Here is a 12,120-nt window from a genome sequence, read left to right as displayed (position 1 = left end):
AGGACGCGGTAACATTCAGGGACGTGCTCGATAGAAAGATCGACACAGACTTAAAAGGGCCTGCCTATCGGCAGGAGGCGCTTGCAGGCCTGCGGTAACGCTTGCAGCTGTGGGTAGAGCCAATTCCAGCTGGTCCGCAAACACCGAAAAACTTGTATCGGAGGGCGCAGACCAGGAGAAGATAATAAAAGCTCTGAAAGAACTAAGCCTTGCGGGGGACTTTGTGGCAGAAGCCTCTGTTGATACAATCAGGTCTGCGTCCAAGGCTCTGCTGGTCTCTGTAATGGCCAGAAGGGCACTATAGCTAAAGCCCTGGACGGCGGACCCCGCCTCCAAATCCAACTGGTGCCGCATTCCGTTTGATGGGGAGAACCTCTTCGGGGCGAAGTTGAACTCAGCCATCTCAAAGGTGACTGGCGGTAAGTCTGGACTTATTCCTTCGGATAGAAGCAACGGAGACCTCCTCCCTTTAAACGGAATCTTCCGGAGAGGTATAGAGACGCAAAAGCTTACAGGCCTAAGATGGAATACAGAAGGAGCTGGAATAATCCTCAGACGTCCTTCATGAAATTTCAAAAGACTCCCGCTTACAGTGACTAAAAATCCGTTTGAAGGTGCGTCCGTCCAGCCAGCAGTGATCCCCCAGATGAAGGCACGTATACCCTGTGCCGAAGATGCGTAGGGGAGGGGCAGGACGGAGCTTTCTACACACAGACAGGCAGAGGATTGTACACCGCACCGCACACCACAGGATTCATCTGTATTGCATACTTTGGATAGGATGGTGCACTGACGCACCCAAGCATTGTGAGTACCCTCCTGGAGGGATTGTTTTTATGGCTTTTCAAATAAATTCCTGGCGGTATTATGCTATGAGTCTCCTTTCTTTCATATAAGTCACCATTTGAGCATGGTACAGATCATCACCAGCAGACCCTGTATGAGCCCTGGAGTGGCTCTAATGCGTGTTTTGACACTGTTTAGCCACTGTGTCACACGCTCTAAGGTGAGCGCATTATCCATTGGGGGTCACTGGAGAGCACTGCAGCATGCCATAACGTGCACATCTCTTAAGAAGAGCATGAGGAATATTTAGCACTTTTTCATAAATACAAGCATGAGGAATGCCTGCTATTTGATTGGACACTATTGTGCACTTTGATTTATATACTCTTGTGAATGGTTTGGACTGAGATATATTCATTTGTATGAATTGGTTTCGGACACTTTATTTATCAAGTAGCACTTATATATTTTTGTTAATTATTTAAAGGATTTTTTTCTTTTCTCTCTTACATTTTTTTTTTTTTTTTGCATGTTGCAGGTTACCATTTATTCATATATTCAATTGTGGATTTTAGTCACTTTCTTCACAGGCGTTTGACACTGTTTGTAATTTTCAATATTGTATAGATTTATTATATTCTTTGTTCACGTATTTATAGCCTTTAGCGCATGCACATATATTTATTTTATTTTGGCATATACACGATATGGAACGTGGTTAGTGTGTGCAGCTGAATTAGGTTAATTGATTCACATTGGAGGCATTAACCCATTTGTGGCTCACAAGATTTTAGCACTATTTTTTCAGCAGTGGTGGGAGCCAGACTCTCAAGATTCAAGCTGATCCTTGGATCCTTGGACAGTGGCCAACGTCCGATTCGGACACAGATGGTCGTTCAAAAGTTGACTCCCAAGGGATCAGTTTTGCCTAACCCATCTTCCTTCATCTCAGGAAAAAAAGATGTCGCTAATCAATTATGTTCAGGACCTTCTCCGAAAGTGGGCCATAGTGGAAGTTCCGCCAGCACAGAGGGGCAAGGGGTTTTATTCCCCGCTATTCCTGGTCAAGAAAAAATCATGGGATCTGCGCCCGGTTCTAGATCTAAAGAATCTCAACTGATCCATCCATGGAGTTATTCAAAATGGAAAGCCTGCAGTCAATCCTCCAGGCCATAAATCTGGGAGACTGGATGCTTTCCATAGACCTCTAGGACGCCTACCTGCATATCCCGATTCATACTGCTTTCCAAAGATTCCTGCGATTCTCAGTAAATCACGGCCACTTCCAATTTCAGAGTCTCCCGTTCAGGATCTCGACTGCCCCCAGAATGTTTACGAAGGTCTTATTGCCAGTGATAGCCTCCTTGAGAGAAAGAGGTCTAAGGGTCCACCACTACCTGGACGACATCTTCCTTCTCTCAAACAGCCAGGAGTCCCTCGTACAACACCGGGAAATCCTAGTTTCCACGCTAAAGAGCTTGGGATGGCTGATAAATTGGAGAAGAGCAACATCCAGCCCACCCAAAGGATGGTCTTTCTAGGGGCCAAACTGGATACCCGAGCAAATAGAGTAGAACTGCCACTAGAGAAGACATCTCTATTGATCCAGAGAGTGAAAAAGTCAATCTCGGCATAATCCTTACCAGCCAGAGCATGCCTCAGTCTTCTAGGCTCTCTGTCAGTGACCATCCCAATGGTCCAGTGGGCGCAATGAAATTCGAGACCCATTCAATCCTCCTTCCTGCGCCAGTGGGACGGTTTGTCCATGTCCCAACCGATTTATATCTCGGAGGAGGCCAGACTATCACTACAGTGGTGGACACGGCCTTGCAACCTCAGGATATGCAAACAAATAGTCACCCCCCCATCAGGAAGTAGTGACTTCAGATGCCAGCCTGGAAGGTTGGAGGGTGCATTATAAACATTAAGCGGCTCAAGGCTGCTGGCCTTTCAGGACCCAGGACTCTGTCTCAAACGTGCTGGAAATGAAGGCAGCCTTTCAGGCCCTCTTGGCCTTCAGCCCTCATTTGAGGGGGAAACAAGTTCTCCTAAAAATGGACAAGAGTAGCAGTAGCCTACATCAACAGGCAGGGGGGCACCAGGAGCATCTCTATGATGCAGGAGGTCCGCCCGGAGATGCAACCTCCTGGATCTTAGGAGGGTGGCTTACATTCCAGGAGTTCAGAATCTCCTAGCCGATTCACTCAGCAGAACCATTATTTCCAACAACGAGTGGTCTCTGCGTCCCCAAGCGTTCACCCTCCTATCTCAGACCTGGGGTCCTCCAGACATAGACCTTGCAGCGACACCAGCAAACACAAAGTGCCGGAGATTTTTGTCCAGGATTCCCTTTCCTTCAGCGGAGGGGACGGATTGTCTCCAACACCCCTGGAATTTTCGCCTCGGCTACATCTTTCCACCGACTCCCCTCATAGCGATGTTGAGGCTCAAACATTCTGCAGCACTGGTGGTGGCTGTGATTCCCTTTTGGCCGAGGAGGCCTTGGTTCACTACCCTCCTACAGTTGAACACGACAGACCCTCTCCCGGTATCGGCAGACTTACTGTCTCAGGACTAGCTGCTTCACCTGAACCATCTAACGGCCTGGAGGCTGAGAGGACCTAGACCAAGGCTGCTCTCAGAAAGTAGTGGATACTTTACTCCAGGCTAGAAAGTCTACCACTAACAACACCTACAGGAGGATCTGCGAAAAGTTTGTTGCCTTCACACATGAGCAAGTTTGGGACTCTTTTTCTCCATCAGTGTCACAAGTTCTGGAGTTCCTCCAATCAGGCCTAGAGAAAGGTCTTGGATCCAGCACCCTAAAGGTGCAAGTATCAGCCATTTCCACCTTGACAGGAGTCAAGTGGGCTCACAATCCCCTTGTTATACAATTTCAAAAGGCCTGCCTAAAACTAAGGCCCCCCAGGAAGCCTTCATTCCCGTCTGGGACCTCTCAATTGTCTTGGAAGCCTTATCCAAAGAACCTTTCTTCCCACTCGAAAGCACCTCCCTCTGGGACCTGACGCTAAAATTCTCCTTCTTAATTGCTATAAAATCAGCAAAGAGAGTCTCAGAGATGCAAACCCTGCTAGCCAAAGAGCCATATCTGATCATCTACCTGGACAGGCTAGTCTTGAAACCTTCGGATTGTTTTATCCCGAAAGTTTCCACTTCCTTCCACTTTAATCAGGAGATCGATCTTCCGGCCCTTGTCACGGATCTGTGCTAGTTGCAGAAGACCCCCTGCCAGCATCCTATCCAGCCCAGTGGGCCTTGGAGGGGCGAGCAGGTGCAGCAAACCTGAGTAGAAATGCTCTGCCTGAGATTTCACCCCTGCAGAGGGGTCTGCAATCATCCTTCCAAGCTGCAATGGTGCACTGTCATTTCCCCCATGCCGCTGATCAAGGGACTTGCTGCAGTTTATCAAGGGGTACAGAGGTATGGGTGCATCGGTGGCTTACCCCCTGACTGCTGGACAGGTAGGTATCCCTCTGCTGTAATTTTTGTCCACGCCTACTACCTGCCCGATTGCCGTTATTTTCGCTACGATCGGCGTGCTCCACACACCGCAGAACAGGCCTCCCCTCGTGGAGGCTCTGCAGGGTGTACCAAGATGGCGCCGGCGCTATTTCCGGTTCTGGGGCAGCGGCCATTTTCTCGGAGCCCGCTGGGGACAAAGTCCCGAAACTTGATGAAGCTAACGGAGGCAATCCTGTTATGGGCAGAATCAAACATAAAGTCAATATTGGTTTTTCATCTGAAAGGAACAGACAATAAGCTGGCAGACTTCCTGAGCCGGAAAACCATAAAGCAAACAGAGTGGTCACTGAACCAAATAATCTTTGCACAAATCACTCAAAAGTGGGGGGTACCCGAGATAGATCTTTTCGCCTCCAAAGCGAATACAAAATCACCAACATTCTTCTCTCTGGACCCCACAGATGGCAACAGCGGAGTAGATGCCTTCAACCAAAGGTGGGGATGGCAACTGTGTTATGCATTCTCTCCAACTGCCATAATACCAAGGGTAATTCAAAAAATAAAAGCAGAGAAAGCAACGGTGATACTAATAACACCGCACTGGCCCCAAAGGGCATGGTTCAGCCACTTGAAAAACCTCAGCATCCAACCTCAGCTGACACTGACGGACCGGACAGATCTCCTATCACAGGGCCCAGTCAACCACCCGAACCACAGAATCCTGAAGCTTTCGGCTTGGTTTCTGAAAGGGTAAGACTTCAGAACAAAGGACTGTCAAACAAGGTGATCAATACCATCCTAAACAGCAGGAACCCTGTGACTAAGGCAATCTATGAGAAAGTGAGGAAAAAGTTTGTCTCTTGGAACAGAAACAAACCGATTTCCAACAGAGGAATAATCCCAACAATCCTGGATTTCCTACAAGATGGAGCAGACAAAAATATCTCCCTAGGCGTGCTAAAGGTACAAGTTGCAGCACTCTTCTCGTTCATGGACAACAGACTAGCAGAGGACCCGCTAATAAAGCGATTCCTAATGTCGCTTAAAAAGAGCTAGATCAGTCAAAATAAATAGAACTCCAACTTGGGACATGGCCACAGTGCTTAGAGGATTTCTTTCCCCTCCATTTGAACCAATGGAAGATAGCTCAGACAAAAACCTCACTCTAAAGACTGCACTTCTTGTGGCCCTAGTATCAGCCAGAAGAGTGAGTGAAATCCAAGCTCTGTCTATAATGGAACCATACTGCCTAATACATTTAGACAAAATAATTCTCTCTCCAGACCCGGCCTTTCTACCCAAGGTCTCCTCAACGTTCTATAGAACCCAAAATATCATCATACCTTCGCTTCCAAAATTTATGGCTAACAAAAAAAGAGACACTTACAACAAACTCGATGTAAGAAACACACTCATAACATACTTCGAAAGAACGAAGGATTGGCGAAGAACAACCTCACTTTTTGTCCTTTATGCAAGAGTCAACAAAGGGAAACAGGCTTTCAATAATACCAACAGCAGATGGATAAGAATGGCCATACAGATGACATATGGGGCACAAAACCTCGCTCCGCCAAGCGGCATCAGAGCACACACAACCAGAGCCTGGGCGACCTCGTCGCAGAGAAAGCTGGGGCTACTCCGGAGCAGATCTGCAGGGCAGCAACATGGTCGAGCTTCAGTACCTTCGCAAAGCACTACCGTATAGACCAGCTGTCTGACCAAAACCAGGCATTTGGTCGCAAGGTGCTCCAGTCTCTATTCCCACCCTAGTAAGTATTGCTTGATACATCCTCTCGGATGCTGCCCTGGAAGATGATTCGAGAAAATAGAGTTAGGTACCTGGTAACTCTTTTTCTAAGAAGTCTTCCAGGGCAGCACTAGTTCCCACCCTTGAAACGACAAATACCAGGTACAACGGGGGAGCTTTTAAACTAACTGAGATTTCCTTCGGCGCTTTAATACAACAGAGGCACGCAAGTAAGACTGTGAAATTTATAATGGTGGATTAATGTGTTTCCTGTTTCAGGGAGGAGGAGCCTATCTCTCGGATGCTGCCCTGGAAGACATCTTAGAAAAAGAGTTACCAGGTACCTAACTCTATTTTCTCCCACTGACACCAATGATAGGGCACTTTTCCTCCTACTAAAAATAATGATGGGGTACCATTACCCCCACTGACACCAATGATATGGACTATTCCTCCCACTAACACCAATAATTAGACATTTTTCCTCACACATGGGGACTATTCCTTTCAGTAACATCAACAAGGAGGCAATATTTTTATCTCCCTTCAACTTCCAGGGCATTTATTTTACTCTTAGTGACCACTGATTTTGAGACTTTTTAACTTCAATTGACCACCAGCACTGGGGAATATATATATATATATATATATATATATATATATATATATATATATATATTTTTTTTTTTTACTTCTGCTGATGAATTCTTCCAGCCACTGACCCATAAGATTGAAGAATACAGAACATAGAAGGGTTATAGAGGAAAACGAAAATGCTGTTTTTATTTGTGTAGATTATGTGATATTAGTAAAAAGCAAAGCAACTTCCATGATAAATCCCCCACCCCCCCACCCGGCCTTATTGTCCCAGAGACTGTCAGACCATATGAAATATGGGAAAACTTAGACCACATACAGTACAAGCTTATTGTGGCATATAGGCAATTTATAACCAAGTAGTAAAGCAAGGAGCTACTTCGGGAAATTAATCTTCTAGCATCTTCCTACTTTCTCAAAATGAATGGGCTTATAGCTCTTGCAGGTTAAACATATGGAACTGTTCTTTTCCAGTTGAGCATAATGACAATGTTTATCTCTTTTTGTGCATGTGATGAGGCTGAATGGACCGGTACCAGTGACATTCATCGTAGCTTTGATACTGCTGCAGATCTCCTTGATTTTTTCGGTCTTTGAAAAGATGAAGGTATTACGTTGCTTGCAGGCTCCATTTTTAATATATATTGGATTAGACATGGCCCTATTGCAGCTGAAGCCAGTGCGATTACCAATATGCTTCTCCTTAAACTGCTGCCAGGTCTGACCTCTGTCTGAATGGGGGAGGCTGAGAAAAATTACACATACCAGCAGAAATGTTGTTGCTGAAGACATCTTGTCAAAGGTAGGCTGCAAAAACATATGTAAAATAAATTGACATCTAATTATGGAAAACATTGTTTCCCCTTTTAATATGGTGCTGTCATTATAACACAGCTCTTTAAGGGTGCAGTAACATAAATCTTTATTATGTCACATGTTAATGTGCATTTCAATAAGTCAGCCCATTAGGCTGGGTTCACACTGCAGCACACTCCTTCTCACAGCAGGAGTTTGGTGCGTCCCCATTCACTGTTTCAGGTCCAATTACAGCCCGAGTTTTTGGCTGAATTCTGAGCTGAAACGGACCAAAAGACGCACAAGACTCCTGTGCAATTCGCACCAGAGCCACAGCGGAGATGTGTGAATCGGCTCCATAGAAAGCCAGTCACAATCTCCTGTTATGTGAATTGGATGCGGAGAAAGCCACATCCAATTCGCAACAGTGTGAACCCAGCCTTACTTTCAGTGGCTAACCATCCACAACATGAACATCAGACATGAATAATTATCTGTACTGCAGTTTGCCACAACACATTGCGGAGCATTATTGTGTGCTACAGTGTGCTATAGCACACAGCATTAAGTGACATTGAAAATGAATGGCACTGCAACACACTAATGCATGTATAGTGCATTGTGGTAAAGTGTGCATTACCACAGTACATAGTTGTTAATGGGTCCTAAAGCAAACTGCATTGCCCATTTAGGGCAGAAATAAGCCTCATACACACCAACTTTATGGCCATAATTGTCTGATGGACGTGTTGTGTCGGATAATCCAACTGTGTATATGCTCCATCAGACAATTGTTGGCTGAATTAACGACAACAAAAGTTGGCTGTTCATGTTCACCAATTGTTGGGCAATAAATCTGTTACATCGGTTTATCCGATCGTGTGTACACAATTACGTCCAACTAAAGTCCGAAGTACAAGCACGCATGCTCCAAACCAATGCTAAACATCAGACAACAATAGTAGAAGTTGCCCAAAGGGTGGCGGTAAAGAGCTAAAAAACCACGTGGTTTGGGGAATGTTGGCTGTAACGGAAAACGGACAAAAATCCACTGAAAAGTTGGATGGAAGTCCAATCGTGTGTATGAGGCTTTACAGGTTTGCTTTAAACCCCCATCCTCAGCTGCATATACGTACCTCTTCCTGCTGGGAGTTGAAAGAAATACTTGATACATCCTGGTATGGAAGATCATGTGACTTACTGGTAGGCCATGCATTTTGCTAAGCCTTCATTTTCATAGTCTTAAAGTGGTTGTAAACCCTTACAATCCACTTGTTACTACAGGTAAGCCTATAATATTTATTTTATTTATTTCAGGCACTTGTATAGCACCATCAATTTACGCAACATTTTACATATACATTGTACATTCACATCAGTCCCTGCCCTCAAGGAGCTTACAACCTAAAGTCCCTAACTCACATTCATACATATACTAGGGCCAATTTAGACAGGATCCGGTTAACCTACCAGCATGTCTTTAGAGTGTGGGAGGAAACCGGAGTACCCGGAGGAAACCCACGCAGGCACAGAGAGAACATGCAAACTCCAGTCAGATGATGTCTTGGTTGGGATTTGAACCAGCAACCCTTGTTGCTGCTAGGAGAAAGTGCTAACACCACTGTGCTGCCAATAATAAGGCTTACCTGTAGCTACCGTGGATATCTCCTAAACTTACACAGTTTAGGAGATATCCCCTGCATCAGCATCTGCCGACGTCATTGGCACACGCGCACTGAAGCAACAACTTGTTCATGTCATTACCGGCAGCTTCTGAACGCATGCACGTCATCGTGGCTCCGGCAAATCACAGCCCCGGAAATAACTCTGGGAACGATGTCGCCGGTCAGAGCAGCGTATGGGAACCTCTGCAGGGGCTTTGATCTAAGGTGAGTATTTCATAATGAGCCAGTATGCTATGCATACTAGCACATTATGCCTTTGTCTTGAAGGGTTTTTTTTTTTTTGTGTGCGTTTACAACCACTTTAAGACTGGTACACATGGACCAAATATCGGACGGTAGTGGCCGGTTTAATAGAAACCGTCTGACATTCGGCCCAAATATATATCAGCCTGTCTGACAGAAGCTGACTGAAGGGCCAGTTTCTGTCGAATAGGCATGCTGGAAAACCAGCATCCGATCAGCGCTGGCAACCAATGGCTGCCAGGGCTGACCGTTCTGTTCTGGAAGGGGCAGTCCCTCTGTCAGAACGCAATAGCTCAGTGGGGAGATCGCTGTACTAACATTGTATAGTTAGTACAGTGAGCTCCTCCCAAGCTCCACTGTTTTTTTCATTCAGGCCACTGGGTTGAACGAAAAAATAAATAAATGATAGTATAAGAAAATAAATACTTCAGTACTACTAAAGTGATTAAAAGTGAAATATATATAGTTTTTTTAGGGTAAGTGGGAAGGGGTTGCTGCTCAACACCAACTGATTACTATAGGAATAAACAAAATTACAATACAAAGGGAAGCACTACCTCATCAAACAATAACCAACATACAAAGTGACTAAATAATTAACAGTGATAACACTGACCCCTAGTGGAGTCTGCAATAAGTGCTAAAGCAGTCCAATATTAATAAAAAATGTCCATGGAGCTAGGTGTTGCAAAAAATCATAACATTCAGTCCATAAATAATGTGCATATTCTGTACAGTCGTGCAACCCTTATGCCTCGTATACACGATCAGATAATCGTACAACTTATCGTTTGCATTTTGTTACATAATACTAATATCGAATACAACAGTGCAGAATGTGCTCTACGAAATGTACGATTTTTGTCGTACGATACTGGAAAACCTTCCTGTTTGCATAGCTACATATCGGAAATGATGTCAAATACGTGTGGCCGCTGTGTCTTCCACGCCTTTTGGCTATTTCCGTTCGTATTGTTCTCCCATCTCCTTCCGAGCAAAGTTTTCGTGTTTGTCCCTTCGGATTTTGTTGGACCGACTGTCGTGATCGTCTGCCGAAAGCTGTGTTCTAACGATCATACTGTCGTGCGATCAATCCAAAAGCGATTTTTATCATCTGATTATCTGATCGTGTGTACAAGGCATTAGAGTGTCTAATCGTGGATAGACACTAATAGTGAACTTGTATAAACACTGAATGTAGGGCGGAGCTTGTGACATCATTGCGCATTACCAGGAAGTACACCAGTATCCAAGAGGGAAGCAGGGCCGAGGACTTGCTGACGTTCCTGTGATCCCAGGGCCTTTATCCCTTATGTGGTAAACCTATCACCTGCATTTACCAGGGCTAGTGCATTGTTACATGTGAGTGAAACACTTTTATCGCTAATAAACTGTGGTTTTATCAGTCATGTCAGTTTTCTTTATACCCATATGTCACCGATGCCTATGAGGGATTACGCTTAAGACAATTTGAGTCTTTCCATTGGGGCTCAAAGACCACTGGATTTATACCCCTAAGGGGAAGGTACAACTAGGTCCATTGGGGACCATTCTGGGAGGTGAGCGCACAGTTTGACTGGTGGAGGGCACATTCGATGTTTATACAAGTTCACTATCAGTGTCTATCCACGATTGGACACCCTAAGGATTGCATGATTGTACAGAATATGCACATTATTTATGGACTGAATGTTATGATTTTTTTTGGGGGGGAGGGGGGTTGCTTTAGAGCTTATTGCAGACTCCACTAGGGGTCACTGTTATCACTGTTAATTATTTGGTCTCTTTGTATGTGGGTTGTTTGATGAGGTAGTGCTTCCCTTTGTATTGTAATAGTGTGCACTAGGCTTTACATCCACTTACTTGTTTGTAGCTTTGTAGAATGTCTAAATATAAATGATCAGTCCAATAGACTCCAGAGCTGAACCCACTGCTCTCAGTAATCAGCACTTACAGTGCCTTGACAAAGTATTCATACCCCTTGAAATTTTCCACATTTTGTCATGTTGCAACCAAAAACATAAATGTATTATATTGTGATTTTATGTGATAGACTAACACAAAGTGGCACATAATTGTGAAGAGGAAGGAAAATTATAAATGGTTTTCAAGATATTTTTACAAATAAATATGTGAAAAGTGTGGCCTGCATTTGTATTCAGAGCCCCCTTTATTCTGATACCCCTTAGACCCCTTTCACACTGGGGTGGTTTTCAGGTGTTTTTGTGCTAGAAATAGCCTCTGCTAAGTGCCTGAAAACCGCCTCCCATTCATTCTATTGTGACTTTTCACACTCGGGCAGTGAGCTTACAGGACGTTATCAAAAGTCCTGCAAGCAGCAACTGTATTCAGCGCTCCCAAAATGCCCTACCCATTGGAATCAATATGCAGTGCTTTCAAAGAGCCTGGAAAGCACTTTCAAACAGGAGTTTTTAACTTTTTAAATCGCCCTGCTAGCGGCCGAACTGCGCAGCTAAAACAGCACTAAAGCACCGCTAAAACGAGTGATGCTTTAGCGCTAATGGCGAGCGCTCTCAGTGTGAAAGGGGTCTAACTAAAATCTAGTGGAATGAATTGCTTTCAGAAGTCACCTAAATAGTAAATTGAGTTCACCTGTGTGTAATTTCATCTCAGTATAATTACAGTTGTTCTGTGAAGCCCTCAGAGGTTTGTTAGAGAACCTTAGTCAGCAAACAGCATCATAAAGGCCAAGGAACACACCAGACAGGTCAGGAATAAATTTCTGGAGAAGTTTCAAGCAGGGTTAGGTTATAAAAAAAA

General features: G+C 44.7%; 1 long non-coding RNA gene across 1 annotated transcript in view; it reads right to left on the bottom strand.

Moving 5' to 3' along the window:
- Positions 1 to 7,135: 7,135 nt before the first annotated feature.
- The window catches only part of LOC141107205 (uncharacterized), a 34,223-nt gene continuing 29,238 nt past the window's right edge, over positions 7,136 to 12,120 (bottom strand). The window contains exon 3 of the long non-coding RNA XR_012235812.1: positions 7,136 to 7,423. This is a non-coding gene — a long non-coding RNA (uncharacterized lncRNA). The remainder of the gene's footprint in view (positions 7,424 to 12,120) is intronic.

The sequence above is a fragment of the Aquarana catesbeiana genome, linkage group LG09 (assembly GCF_042186555.1).
Source record: "Aquarana catesbeiana isolate 2022-GZ linkage group LG09, ASM4218655v1, whole genome shotgun sequence".
NCBI lineage: Eukaryota > Metazoa > Chordata > Amphibia > Anura > Ranidae > Aquarana > Aquarana catesbeiana.
This window is presented reverse-complemented; position numbering and strand designations above follow the sequence as displayed.